This window comes from Podarcis vaucheri, assembly GCF_965113315.1.
Source record: "Podarcis vaucheri genome assembly, chromosome: 12".
In the NCBI taxonomy this organism is placed as follows: Eukaryota; Metazoa; Chordata; class Lepidosauria; order Squamata; family Lacertidae; genus Podarcis; species Podarcis vaucheri.
In genome coordinates, this window is record NC_138750.1 from 10532631 (window position 1) to 10546679 (window position 14049).

Genomic DNA, 14049 nt, shown 5'->3' on the forward strand with positions numbered 1-14049 from the left:
TAAGCTGAGTCAGGAATAGTTAAAGGTAAAGGACCCATGACCCTTAGATCCAGTCGTGGCCGACTCTGGGGTTGTGAAGCGCATCTCACTTTATTGGCCGAGGGAGCCGGCGTACAGCTTCCGGGTCATGTGGCCAGCATGACTAAGCCACTTCTGGCGAACCAGAGCAGCGCACGGAAACGCCGTTTACCTTCCCACCGGAGCAGTACCTATTTATCTACTTGCACTTTGATGTGCTTTCGAACTGCTAGGTTGGCAGGAGCTGGGACCGAGCAACGGGAGCTCAAACTGTCATGGGGATTTGAACCGCCGACCTTCTGATTGGCAAGTCCTAGGCTTTGTGGTTTAACCCACAGCGCCACCCGCGTCCCCAGGAATAGTTAGGGGCTAGGAAAACAAGTAGATATCTGAGAGGTGGTTTAGTGAGTGAGAGCAGGTAGCGGACGTTATAGGTCTGGATAGGCACCCTATGATTGTAATTGACTGATACCATTTATGAAACCACACGCTTGTTAAACTGCAATAAATAAACAGAAATTTATGTTCCAATTTAACCCTGACTGGAGTCAGTATTGTACCAGGTAGGGCCTGGGTGGTGGCAGTGAGAAATAAAGTGGTGGCACAGGGATCAATAGACGGTGAAACGGCCAGGGACCCTGTGTGATCACCATTCTCTCCAACTTGTGTTCCTTAGCAACTGGTATCCTACACAAACCAAGTATTTGAAGGTGCAGCTACACATATATACACAGAGAGTGGTATTATAATCCAGTTGACTAAAGGGCTTTCAATACAGTGGGCTAGATCCAGACTACGTTACCTGCACATTGGTCCCATCGAAACCAATGGGTTCTAAACTATTTGCGACTATCCCCATTGATTTCAGTGGGATCCAAGTTCCACTAACCTAAGTCTGTTTTGAACCATGGTGAGGAGAAATTCTGCCTTGAGACCAAAATCTCAACCCTGTGAAATCTAAATACATCAGATATATTTGCCAACATTTCCCAGGAAATACAAAGAATTTATCGTTACGTTGTTTGGCCATGTGTGCTGGTCCCGGGGGGAGGCTACTGTGAGGCGTGGTCAGAGTCCGGTCCTGGGTCAAGGGTCTGGAGACTGTCCACCAAGGGCGAAGCGGGGTCCAAAACGAGGAGCCGGGCAAGGTCGGGAACTCTGGAAGAACAGGTCTGGGTGCTGGCAGAAACAGGTTTCCAACGACGTTGCTCCTGCAACCTGGGACCGGGCTGACTGGCCTTTATCTTCTCTGAGGCCAGGGGCGGTCCCGGCCCCCAGGAGACCCGCCTCTCCTGCCCTTAAGGCGAGCACTCCTCCTGAGAGCACTTAGTTCCCTCCGCCCCTCTGCCCTGAGCCTCTGCAGCTCAGGAGAGGCTGGAGGGTTACAGGACCCAGGGGCAGCTTCACCTTCCCCTGACAGGGCTGGGAGATGCGCACCTGTAGGCAATGGGTCCTCAATCACCTCCGGAGCCAGAGCGGATTCAGCTGGTGTCTGCTCCTGAGGATCCGGCACAGGTGCGGGCCCTTCAGATTCAAGCCCCTGCCCCAGCTCAGCCGGCCCTGGAGGCGGGAACTCCTGTGCAGGCTGGAATTCCTCCGGTTCAGCCTCTGAATCAGATTCCCAGGCCATCACACCATGGAGCAAGAAATCGCTGTCGGACAAAGTATGTGAAAAGAATGTCTGGAAAAATGCATCCATACACAGGAGCTGTGACTATCTAGCAAATTTTATTGGAGGATGGGTGGCGGCTAATGGATTGAAGTTGAATCCTGACAAGACAGAAGTACTGTTTTGGGGGGACAGGGGGCGGGCTGGTGTGGAGGACTCCCTGGTCCTGAATGGGGTAACTGTGCCCCTGAAGGACCAGGTGCGCAGCCTGGGAGTCATTTTGGACTCACAGCTGTCCATGGAGGCACAGGTCAATTCTGTATCCAGGGCAGCTGTCTACCAACTCTACCACCTGGTATGCAGGCTGAGACCCTACCTGCCCACGGACTGTCTGGCCAGAGTGGTGCATGCTCTAGTTATCTCCCGCTTGGACTACTGCAATGCGCTCTATGTGGGGCTACCTTTGAAGGTGACTCGGAAACTACAGCTAATCCAGAATGCGGCAGCTAGACTGGTGACTGGGAACGGCCGCCGAGACCATATAACACCGGTCTTGAAAGACCTACATTGGCTCCCAGTACGTTTCTGGGCACAATTCAAAGTGCTGGTGTTGACCTTTAAAGCCCTAAACGGCCTCGGCCCAGTATACCTGAAGGAGCGTCTCCACCCCCATCGTTCTGTCCGGACGCTGAGGTCCAGCGCCGAGGGCCTTCTGGTGGTTCCCTCATTGTGAGAAGCAAAGCTACAAGGAACCAGGCAGAAGGCCTTCTCGGTAGTGGCGCCCGCCCTGTGGAACGCCCTTCCAGCAGATGTCAAAGCGATAAACAACTACCTGACATTCAGAAGACATCTTAAGGCAGCCCTGTTCAGAGAAGTTTTTAATGTATGAAATTTTAGTGCTTTTTGGTTTCTATGGAAGCCGCCCAGAGTGGCTGGGGAAACCCAGCCAGATGGGCGGGGTACAAATAATAATAACAATAACAATAACAATAATAATAATAATAATAATAATAATAATAATAATAATAATAAATTATTATTATTATTATTATTATTATTATTATTATTATTATTATGGCAAAGTCCACATTGCAGTGGAATTCTTCAAGGAGAGAAAAACTTCACAATCAAATTTACCCCAGGGAAGTTCATTGAGATGGGCTGTAGAGCATGAGACTCTATCTCAGGGTCATGTGTTGCAAGAATCTCTACAACTCTATGATTCTATAGAGTTCGTTTGTATAATCTGAACACACTCAGAAGGAATGTTTTTCAGATTTAGAGACATGGGCTTTGGAGAATGTAGCCAGAATCCTTCAGAAGAGCATTCATTCAGCCCTAACCTTTCCTTTCTGGTGAAGACATGTGCACATAAGTGGGATAGTTTTGGTATTTATTTGTGTTTCCTTTATCGTTGCTAATGGTTATGGGTCGTCCTCAGTGGTTGTTTGCCATTTGTAGCTAATTAAATGCATTCTTTATGTTTTGCTGTCTGCATTTTTAAAAGAGTTTTACTTGGGTACGGTATTCGCTTTATCGATTTAGTCTGGGAAGGGATCTGCCCACTCTCAAAGGCCAAAATATTTACCTTCAGCTGAGAGGTTAAATAAACACAGCAGCAAAATGGCCATGTTGTTCACCACGGCTCACAAAACATGGTTAGACCAAAATCAATACGAAGGAATTTCATGGTGATGAACAAACATTCCATGAATTGAGGAGGAGGTTGTGTGTGTGTGTGTGTGTGTGTGTGTGTGTGTGTATTTTGGCATCATACATTTTTATCATTGTAACGCTATGAATAATTAAGAAACACCCTACCACTTTGTACCTCCACTGCTGCTGTTCTACTATAAATTACAGTAGCATTTTTATTTTAACTTCAGAAAGAATATATCCGAGAGTCTATCGCTGAAGATATGTATTTTCTAATAGTGCTTCCATTTTCCGTCTTCAGTAATATTTTTATTTTCCAGTACTGAAACTATAGGGAAAATGCGGACAGATGGAACATTTCATTCAAATGTGCACGAGTCCTGGCCTTTAAAACCTGGCATGCGTAATCATAGGTCCAGATTCTCCGGCGTGTTTATAGCCCTTCAATGCTGCTAAAATGGCACAAAAGAAAAATATCATTACTTGTCAGCGACAATGGTTGTGCTGAAGAATTTCACTGTAACTGGGTCCTATGGCTTTGCCACAAATGGTTCGTTGGATAGCTATATGTGATGAATTGGTACATGAATGGGTGTCATATACACAGAGCTAGACAGATGGCAAGCTGGTCAGCAGTTCACTATTTGCAGTATACATAATCTTATTTTGTGATCTCCACACAGAAGAATGTGCATGATGTTGACTCATTGACGGAGTTGTCCTTTCCAAATACTCAATTTGTGATTTAAATAAAATAATAGATGCTTTGATAGCTACAGTCTTTCTAACAACGGCTTCATTTTACAATTGCTATATTTACATTCCTACCTGGTCCACACTAAAAATTACCTAGTTCCCAGAAACTTGTGGGAAATGATATATAATGAACTGAAAGAAATATTGAAAATAACTATCCCTAAGAAACCAGAAGCTTTTCTTTTAGGTATTGTAGGACCCAAGATCCCAATGGATCAGACGAAACTATTTATGTACACGAACATGGCTGTGCGGACTCTCTTAGCCCAGAAATGGAAAGATGGTACACCTCCGACCAAAGAAGAGTGGCAGACAAAATTGATGAACTAAGCTGAGATGGCAAAGCTGACAGGAAGAATTAGAAACCAGGAAGAGGAGGTCTTTAATAAAGAATGGGAAAAACTTGTAATTTATTTGAAAAGCTGTTGTAAACAATTGCATACATTGGTAGGATTGACAGAAAACTTGTAGTAAAAAAAATGAATTATGGATTGACAAAGGATTTATAAAAATAGAGTTATGATAGATATGCAGAGGGGGAAATCATTACATTAAGATCCACAATGGTGGGGAGGGAAGTCAAAAGGGATTATATGTTTATGTAAAATAAAATTTATCTAAAAAATAAAAATTACCTAGTTCTAGCTATTTTAAAATGTTCGGCAAAGCAAGGAGGCTGAATTTGGCTATATGGAACGAGTTGGTTTTATTATCGCAACAACGGGTGTCCTGCTGAAGGGAAGAGAAAGGGGGGATTGTATCGAGACAGGGTTGTAAAGACTGCGGAGACAATAATTGGGTGCACTCTTCCCACCTTGGATCAAAACTGTGCTTCCAGGTGTCATAAGAAAGCTGCAGAGATAGTGCAGGATAGTGCGCACCCCGGAAATGATCTCTTTCAGCTTCTGCCTTCTGGAAGAAGGTAAAAGGTAAAGGGATCCCTGACTATTAGGTCCAGTCGTGACCGACTTTGGGCTTGCAGCGCTCATCTCACTTTATTGGCCAAGGGAGCCGGCATACAACTTCCAGGTCATGTGGCCAGCATGACTAGGCCGCTTCTGGTGAACCAGAGCAGCGCACGGAAACGCCGTTTACCTTCCCACCGGAGCGGTACTCATTTATCTACTTCCACTTTGATGTGCTTTTGAACTGCTAGGTTGGCAGGAGCAGGGACCGAGCAACGGGAGCTCTTCCATTGCAGGGATTTGAACCGCCGACCTTCTGATCGGCAAGCCCTAGGCTCTGTGGTTTAACCCACAGCGCCACCTGCATCCCTTCTGGAAGAAGGTACAGGGTTATAAAGACTAGAACTAGCTGCCTGAGAAACAGTTTCCATCCAAATGTGATTTTGGTTTTAAACGCAGTGTAAGGTAGTCTCCATGGGAGTATATTATATTTAATTATGGGGTATCAGAGTTTTAGGGAGCTAACCAGGCTGGGATTGCAGGCTTGTTGGTTTTTGAATGTCTGATGTAGATTTTTCAATTTCGTTGTTCAGTGTGGGACAATGACATTAAAGATTATTGTATCGTATTGAAGCAGAGGACTTGGGGCAGAGGCTACAGGAGAATCCAAGGAGTTTGCCTCTCCTTCTGCCACTCTCCCTCCTTGACTCCAAGGGCATTCAGGAGGATGGGTTGGGCAGAACAAAGATTAGAGGTTCGCTGATGTAGTTTGAGGCTGCTTGGGAAACATCCAGCAGAGGAGGAGATCTCCATACAGCAGGAGGAGGACAGGGACCATCAGCCCTGGCAACTGCTGGATAGGGGCAAGTCCTGATGGAAGAAGAAGAAGAAGAAGAGTTTGGATTTGATATCCCGCTTTTCACTCCCTTTAAGGAGTCTCAAAGCGGCTCACATTCTCCTTTCCCTTCCTCCCCCACAACAAACACTCTGTGAGGTGAGTGGGGCTGAGAGACTTCAGAGAAGTGTGAATGGCCAAAGGTCACCCAGCAGCTGCATGTGGAGGAGCGGAGACACGAACCCGGTTCCCCAGATTACGGGACTACTGCTCTTAACCACTACACCACACTGGCTGATGGAAGGCATTGCTGGGTTTTATGCCGTTTTCTTGAATAAAGAATTAACTACACTGCCCGCCTCTGCGTCTTGTGTGCTGACCTGCATCTGACCAAGCTCTGACAGTTGACAACAGGATGGAATCTACCCCTCCTATTTTCCAGGCCACCAGCCTCCCGAAGTGAAGCCCATACAAATTAGGGCAGTGCTTCTTGTGAAGCTAGACAACAAAGTATCATTCTGGAACAGTTTCTCAGCCCTTTTGCAACGATCCCCCAAGTGAGCATCTTTTATTTCTGACAAACATTTTCACAAAACTGGCCACTCCATTTCGGCTCATCGCTAGTTTTTGTTTCATTGTGTTGTGGGTGTTCATTTATGAAGCTTTAATACTGCAAAGTATTATTTTGGTTTATTCATGTCTGCACTTATGACTGGCACCTGCAAACAATTTAACAGTTATTAAACCACTTTATTATTTCTGCTAGGGGAAGTGCAGATTTCGCAAAAGACAAAATATGTAGGGGATGTTAATTATTTTGGGAGTTTGCTAGTCGAAGATAAGCCACAATACCGTAGTGAGGTGACGCATTGATGGAGCTATGCCATAAGATGTAAGAAATAAAATCAAAACTTTTTAATGGTCCAAAGTGCTATAGACAATTTGATAAAACAATACATAATACAGGAGCTCGTCCATAAATCTAGCTTCTCTAGATGTAATCAGCAGCTTCAGTCAGAAAACTTATTTTCTATGTTCAGTGGAAAAGAGGTGAACTATCAATTCCAATGATTGAATGGCCTGCTAGACTTTATATTATACTTTATAAATGAAATATATCATCAACTTGCTGACTTACAAGTTCTCTCTTTGCTCTGCAAAATGTCAAATTTCAGCATTCTGCTGAGTGTCACACACACACACACACACACACACAGTGTCCTCTCTTTGTTTGCAAAATGTGTTCTCAATTTTTAGCCTTCATCATATTGTAAGTCATTACACCAATCTAACTGGTACTTCTTCAAAGCATTATTGTCATTAATAACTTCACAATATTTAGTGGCATGGTGGGCTCTCCCTTTCTGAAGGTTTTCAAGCAGACACTGAACAGTCATTGGTTAGAGGCGTTTACTCAAACCTTTGCTCTTCTCTAAAACCACAGTTTTCCTCTCAGTATCCCTCTATCCATGCTTTACTCAACCCTCAGGCATTGTTTAAAACTGTCATTTTCCTTTCAATGTTCTTCCAATCCACTTTACTTAAACTTCTGACACTGCAATCAAACTTCTTCCTCTTCTATTCCTCAGCTGCCTCATGAGAGAGATAAAGAACATGGAGTTCTCTAATGAATGTTAGAAGGATGTTGGATAGAAACTAAGGGGTTTCCAGCTGTAATGCTTTAGGAGATACGAAAAAAAAAAGGTTTATAAATGGGTAAAAGCTTAATGGTAAGGATTTGTTGAACTAACAAATTGAATACAAAGAAGGGAGGTATGAGGAGGTCTGGGGAAATAAGCGTAAGGAAGATATGTTATGGAAAATTATTTGCTTTTTAACTGTTTTTATGTTGTATTTTGTTTCTTTTTATTTTTTTTTCATTGTTATACTTTAAAAAACTTTAATAAATATCTTTTGGGGGGAAAAGATAAAGAACATGGAGTTCTCAAATATTCCATACTACAATACAGTGAAGGCACTTTACTCAAATCTCTGCTGTTGTTTAAAACCACATTTTTCCTCTCAGTTTCCTCCACCCCTGCATTACTCAAACGTCTGCCATTGTTTCAAACCACTACCTCCACCCTCTCAGTGTCCCTCCCTTCTTGCTCCTATGATGTGCAACTTGTCTTCACTTTTGCCTCCCTGCCCAGACCGTGGCTTTGTGCAAATCCAGGATTGCGAGGTGGCACTATAAATCCTCCAGTGAAGGCTGCACGATGACATTCTTACATTTTTATTATATATAGAGGTTATCAAGAGAGGTGTTGGCTTCAACTGAGTTTGAGAAAAGACCTGTAAGTAGCTTTAGGAAATTTTGGGATTTGTTTACTTTCTTTTAACAGTAATTTCTGTAGCATCCCGAGTAATAGCAAATGCCGTTCTCCCTTTAGAAAATGAAGTAGGAAAGCTTGATTTAAACAAAAATTAAGGACAAGTCACATTTGAATATTATATCTTTGGGCACAGAGCCAAGCATGGATGCATCTAGCTCAGTTTTGGATCCAGGCCAAAGTCTCAGAGTCCCAGTTGTTCAATTTTATAGCTAGTGAACAAAAGTGGGGGGAGATGCAAGAGATGTAATATGGTTGTTTAGTAACCAATGTTTCAGGGCTTGTTAAGGTGCAAATGCAGGCATTTATGTGCAAGAAAAGCGTAAAATTAATACTGCATTCCCCTCCCCACAAAAAAACAGAATATAGTGGATGCAACAGAATAATGTATGCAAGCTTGCATTTTTTAAATATCAGCAATGCAGCTCTATGTAAAGCCATGAATCTAAGAACGAAAACTGGGGGGAAATTAATAATATTACTGGATCAGCCCATTTTTATACACACTACTATAGAGAAGCATCTGAATATTCTTGTGCTGATTTTTGAAATGTATACAATGTCACATTCCTTCATTCTCCGTTCTCACAGCCACCTATTCAAAAGTCAGGAAAATACATCTTCATGTTTGTTTTCTTCCTTATTTTATTGGTGCTTTTCTCTAACTAAATCCACTATCAGAATACTGAAGGTGTTTATACGCCCGTTCCCAACACTGCAGAGAAAAGTACAGCTCGCATCAATATTTTCACAGCCAAAAGGAGTGGTTTCAAAGACCAGCAGCAGAATTTGAGAACTGGGCAAGATTTTTAGGGTTTTCTGGAGCAGGAAATCTCCTTTCCTCAGGACACTAGCAGCCAATCAGATTACAGCAAGCGAGGGCAAGAAGGAAAAGGGAAACAGCAGAAAGAAAAGATGGTAACTAGGAACAAAAGGATGCCAGCCAGCATAGAAGCTATGTGACTGTTTCGTTCCAGAAATTTGTCAGTGTGCAAATTTGTCAAAGTGAATATCAAAATGAGAAAATATTAGACATAGTATTCACTTTTTAGACAACCTGGTTGCTGGCTAAGTTCACAGGCAAATCCTAGTGAAAATAAATCTTAATAAACTCTTCTTTCTGGGAAATGTTTCGATACAAAAACCCACAAAATAAATAGGATGCCCTGTGTCCTTTTAAAGGTCATGTATAACGTTGTTTGATATTACCAATAAGAGGTGAAGCTGTAACACAAAAGGAGGAGCCAAAATCCATTTAGCGCAATGAATCAAAGGTTACCAGCCATCAGGGGAGAGTGACAAAAAGGCTTGTTGAGAAGATCAATCTGAAGACAGGCTATTAAGTAATGAGTTAAGTAATTAAGAATTAAGTAATGGCTGTTATATCAAGATTGCCATGCTGATGAATGAAACTATAACCACGTTGTAAAATGTAATCTTAAACATGCACGCCACCCATAGCACAAAGCTCTGATATTCTTTATCTTTACATCGCCTTATTGATATTAACCAATTATTACAACACCCCCATGAAGTTTGTGCAACGTATAGGAAGATGGCAACCCTGATGGATGATTAACTCATAAGAAAGGATCCTTTACCTCCTTTCTCCTGCTGTGACCTTTGACCAGTCGTCTGTATCAGATGAACGTCTTGGCTAACATTTCCCCTTCTCCTAATTCTTACCAAACTCTGAACCGTTTGCACACGCTACATTTTCATGGTGCTTATCCCAAAGGTAGTTGCCATCTGTTACAACACTGTGTTAGCCATGGCATGAAGCTGTTCATGTCTGGAATGAGCAAAGCCAGCTTCAGGTTTGGGGCAGCCCTCCAGAAAGGTGCCCTTGGTGCTCCTGCCCACCTCTGCGAAGTGGCAGTGAGTCCGTCTAAGAACACAAAAAGAATCTGCTGGATCAGACCAATCATCCATCTAAGTCAGGGGTAGACCACCTAAGGCGCATGGGCCACAGGCAGCCCACGGGGGTCGTTTAACTGGCCCACAAGCCAGTGGCGGAGCTTCATGCTCCGGCACCGGGGGCAGAGAGCAGGCGGAGCAGGACTGGCGCACGTCCCAGGGCAGAGAGTGCCACCTGCAGGGGCAGAGCGTGCGTCCCAGTGGCAGAGCACAAGTCCTGGGGGCGGGGCACGCCACCTGCGGGGGCAGGGCACCCAGCGCGGGTGGGGGGCAGCCATGATGGCACCCTGGGGATCAAGCTGCTCCCAAACCCAGCCGCCCGCTTAGCGAGTCCCCGCGCACTGCACTAAACCAGCGCAGTGCGGCGTGGGGACTTGTTTCTGCGGTGCCGGAAATCCCGCCTGCACAGACACCGGAAATTGTGCCTGTGCAGATGCAGACGCCAGAAATCGCGGGTGCACACGCTCACATGCATGCACAATCCAGCCCACGGAGGGATCTCCGCTGGAGTGAACCGGCCCAGGCGAGGTAAACGCTGCCAACCCTTGATCTAAATCCATCATCCTGCTCTCACTGTGGCCAAAGGAAAACGTTCAAGCAGGAGCTGAGTACAAGAGTAAAGTGGTACCCAGGGATAAGAACTTAATTTGTTCTGGAGGTCTGTTCTTAACCTGAAACTGTTCATAACCTGAAACACCACTTTAGCTAATGGGGCCTCGCACTGCTGCTGCGCTGCCAGAGCACAATTTCTGTTCTCATCCTTAGCCCGAGGTACTATTTCTGGGTTAGTGGATTCCCATTGGCCAGATTACACCCGCCTTCGAGGGACCTACAAGTCAGGTTTCGTGGCTGACCAATAGTTTTTGGTTTTCCAGGTCTCACCGAAATACGTGCCCTCTTTAAGGGAGGACCCGATTTCACCCAATAGCATGGTTGCAGAAGAAAGAAGGTGCAGTTCTAACTTTGCAGTTGGATAAATATCACTCTAAAACTAAGCTGAATACTGCAGGAAAGTAAATCTGAATAAGTAATAAGGATGCTTGCTTTACAGCTGTAAAGTGCTTTGGGTATTATAACTGTTTGCATTTTATTGTCTTGAGTTTGATTCCATGGGAATAAAATATGGTAATTTCAAACTTTTAAGTCCCCAAACAACATCCCAAATCACATGCATTGCTCAATCCTTTTTCTTAATTCTATGCACCAACACTTCATTATTGGAAAGTCAAATTTGCAACTTGCTGGAGATGGGGTTAGTAGCACACACACACTGCAGTGCTGCCAAGCTAAGAAAATGCAGGAATAAAAACATTGGCCCAATACCATAGATATTGCTGGTCTCCCCACTGAGCCATTGTCTACCCTGACTGACGGCTGTTCTCCAGGTTTTAGACAAGAGTCCTTCTCAGCCTTACCTGGAGATACCAAGAATTGGTTATCTGCAAAGTTTATTTGTGAAGATGGGCAACTTTTACTGAAAGCTGTAAGTGTAAACAAGCTAGAACAGGTAGGAGGTTGCTATAACTGTTTTATCCATTTTGAAAAAAGGATCCATTTCATTCCAATGGGGTTGTGCCCTGATGACAATTAAAACAGTACTTTTACCAAATATCCTCAGGAAACCCTTTCCATCTCAAAACCTCCACATGCCTTCTGTAAAAACCCTTGCACATTGCAAAGGATCCTGGGAACAGTGGAATGTTATTGGTGACAACCTCAGTTCACATGGCAAACTCACTTTACGTGACACCTCAGTTCACTAGCTTGTTATGCTTCATACAGACACCTTGTGAGAACTGAGAGTGTGGCCTAGAATCCATCGCAAATATCCTATGTGCTACGTATTGCAAGTGAACACTGAAAGAGGGACAATCTGTTTTTCAGCATGTGCTATTAGGGTTTTCTCAGTGAGGAACCTGTTAAAAGTGTCCACAAAACACAGCTTGAAAACCACTGGTGTAAAGAATTGCTGGTTATATTTTCAAGTAGGGGAGTGATTTGGATTTTCATGACATGCCTGGTGAACACACTGCATTAATTTTAGGTTGTAATCCAGGGATGGGAAACTTGGGGGGGGCATATGATATTGGGCACCAACTCCCATCATCTCTAGCCAGCATAGCCAATGGTTAGGGCTGGCAGGAACTGTAGCCCAAACACATCTGGAAGGCCATAGTTTCTTCATTGGACTCAATGTACTTCTGAGTAGATATGTCTAAGAGTGTGCTATGTTACCAAGCCGAAATGGCTTACAGATTCAATCAAATATAAAATAAATTTCTACCTACCCGGTAGGATGATTTTGAAGACCAGAGTTTCTGGAAGTTCTTAACCAGCACATATAAGCCTCGTGATTCATGGCTTCCGACCCCTGGAGCCGTCTAAAAAGAAGCAATATTTTTATAGCTTAGGGTTTTCTGTTTTGATCAATGATTAGGATGTTGCTAATTCTTTCTTTCACAGTATAACAGCCGTGCCATTCAGGTTTCTGCTTTTTTAACCTCTTGCAGCTGATAACTTCAAGCAAGTAGAGGAGCTTAATTTTAAAACTATGGATTTGGCGAACAATAGAGGAATAGTGGCGGATCCTCGCTTGGATCAGAGATATGAACTTGGCAGGTGTTGTGAGTCATGACAATCTGTTCTGCATCTCTTCCTGGGTTAAATGTGGTTTCATCATTAACTTTGCTGGGGGGGGGGGAAATAGAATTGATACATTTATGGGACGTTAAACCTCTAAAAAAACAACGATTCCACTTTGATATATACTATCAGTCACATCCACCAGCAGAAGGTTGAAGCTGGTTCGCCCAGACAAGTGGCGATCAAAAAAACTGGACAGCAGACATTTTTGGGTTTTGGATAGCGTTCTGATGTCTCTGTGAGTCTAGCAACCCCAAATGTGTTCTTGCATATGGACTCCTATGATATTCACTTTGAAAAAGGACACTATTTCAAAGACAATATTTAACTCCAGTACTGTCACAGGTGGCGCTGTGGGTTAAACCACAGAGCCTAGGGCTTGCTAATCAGAAGGTCGGCAGTTCGAATCCCCGCGACGGGGTGAGCTCCCGTCGCTCGGTCCCTGCTCCTGCCAACCTAGCAGTTCGAAAGCACGTCAAAGTGCAAGTAGATAAATAGGTACCGCTCCGGCAGGGAGGTAAACGGCGTTTCTGTGCGCTGCTCTGGTTCGCCAGAAGTGGCTTAGTCATGCTGGCCACACAACCCGGAAGCTGTACGCCGGCTCCCTCGGCCAATAAAGCGAGATGAGCGCCGCAACCCCAGAGTCGGTCACAACTGGACCTAATGGTCAGGGGTCCCTTTACCCTTTCCTCCTAAGAAAACTACAGCTGTGAATACCGCCATGGAGTTTTCAATGCAGTCAGATCTTCTTCAACTCCAGTTCCCATAAAACCCAATGAGCACAGCCAATGGACAGGCGTTATTGGAGTTGGAGTTGAGCATCTTTTGGAACTCTAAATGTATAAACTGCCACACTTTTCTCTCTTCGGATTCATGGGATGGGAGATATTCTTCCCAGTGTTTCCACTAGGCAATACTGTACAAATAAAATGCAAATGGCAAATAAGAAGAATTCCGCTCCCAAAGAAAAACTGAAGGAGCAGCGACAGGATTCCTTTTACAAGAAGAACTCCCATCTGCATAATGCAGACCATGAAAACCCGCAGAATTGTTTTAGATATGTGAGGGTTTTTTAGAAAAGTAATCTGTTATTTTCTGTATCGTTAATTTTCTTAACAAGCCATAGCAGTTGGTGGTGTCTTTTCTTTCTGGTGGTGTTTCTCTGCGGAAAGAAATTTTCCCCATTACCCAAATGTGCTATTTTTTCTCCCACGGTCGCCATCTTGGTCTACAGCAAGTTATTGTTTTTAAACGAAGCAACCATTTGGGTAACCAGCCTGCAGATAGTGCAAAATGTTCTAAACTATACATAGCTCAAGACTCAACTCTCTCAGAAGTCTGGGTGGGTAGAAGCAGCCAATGCTATGCTGAGTATGA

At 44.0% G+C, this 14049-nt stretch overlaps 1 long non-coding RNA gene across 1 annotated transcript in view; it reads left to right on the forward strand.

Annotated features, from left to right (window-relative positions):
* Positions 1–5365: 5365 nt before the first annotated feature.
* LOC309515282 overlaps positions 5366–14049 on the forward strand; it is a 71722-nt gene continuing 63038 nt past the window's right edge. Inside the window, exon 1 of the long non-coding RNA XR_014212393.1 lies at positions 5366–5446. This is a non-coding gene — a long non-coding RNA (uncharacterized lncRNA). The remainder of the gene's footprint in view (positions 5447–14049) is intronic.